Here is a 1,249-nt window from a genome sequence, read left to right on the forward strand (position 1 = left end):
TGAGCTGGGTTTTTAAGCATGAATAAGAATTTCCCAAGCAGGGGGACGCCTGGGTGGCTCAGTCGGTTAAGCGTCCGACTTCGGCTCAGGTCATGATCTCGAGGTTCGTGGGTTCGAGCCCCACGTCGGGCTCTGTGCTGACAGCTAGCTCAGACCCTGGAGCCTGTTTCAGATTCTGTGTCTCCTTCTCTCTCTGACCCTCCCCTGCTCACGCTGTTTCTCTCTCTCAGAAATAAATAAAAAATTAAAAAAAATAAAATAAAAAAGAATTTCCTAAGCAAAGAAAGGACTGGAAAGGGACACTGGACTATCACTGCCAATTACCCACGACCACTGACACAAAGCTGATTAGCATGAGGATTCAGACCTCCTGGGTTTGAATCCTGCATCAACCAGCTTTCAGACTCTTCTGTTCCGTATCTGCCAAATAAGGAAATAGGAGTTTGTTTCTAGTATTAAATGAGATCATATACATAAGGCACTCAGAGCGATATGCTGGCCGAAAGCTGTGGTTAAGCACTCAGTAAGTGCTTACCTTAGCTCATTATGAAAAGCCTCTGCATTATCAAGTCCAATGCCCTTAAAATGATTATAGCTGTTACCATATGTTGAGCCCTTAGTAAATCCCGAGCATTGCGCTAAATGCTTGGCAGGCTTTGTCCCCTGTAATCTTCCTGGCACCACCAGGAGATGAGTACTATCAGCCCCATTAAAGAGAAAAACAGAGGCTCCGAGACGGCAAGATTATGCACCCCCAGTGTCACCAACAGAGCAGGGTTCAAACCCAGGTCTGCCTAAAGACCCAAGCCCTTGGCCCGGAGAAGGGGACTAGCCTCAGGGCACACGGCAAGGGAGCCAGAGGCCAGGATTTCTTCACGACCTACCCAAGGGCAGGTGCCCCGGCTGATGGAGGTTACTGAGGCACTCGCTGAGCCCTCCCAGCACCCTCCTTCCCCTGCACTCTCTCCCGGGAGGGCCTGGGAAGAACTAAGGAGGGGCTGGGCCGACCCCCACGGGTCCGCAGATCGCACCCCCCCCCCACACACACACCTCCCTCCGCAGTGTTGGCACAGCCGGAGTCTCCAGTCGCGGCTGCGCCCCTGTTCCCCTCCCTTCCCCACCCCGCTCTGCTTCCGCCAAAGGTCCTTGCAGAAAATTCCAGCCGCTCGGCGCTGGACGGGGTTTTTTCCAGCGGGGTGGGAGCAGCCGCGCGCGTCTGGCCCCGCGGTGGGCGGGACCCCCTCAGCCC

The sequence above is a fragment of the Crocuta crocuta genome, unplaced genomic scaffold (assembly GCF_008692635.1).
Source record: "Crocuta crocuta isolate KB4526 unplaced genomic scaffold, BGI_CrCroc_1.0 scaffold214, whole genome shotgun sequence".
Lineage (NCBI taxonomy): Eukaryota > Metazoa > Chordata > Mammalia > Carnivora > Hyaenidae > Crocuta > Crocuta crocuta.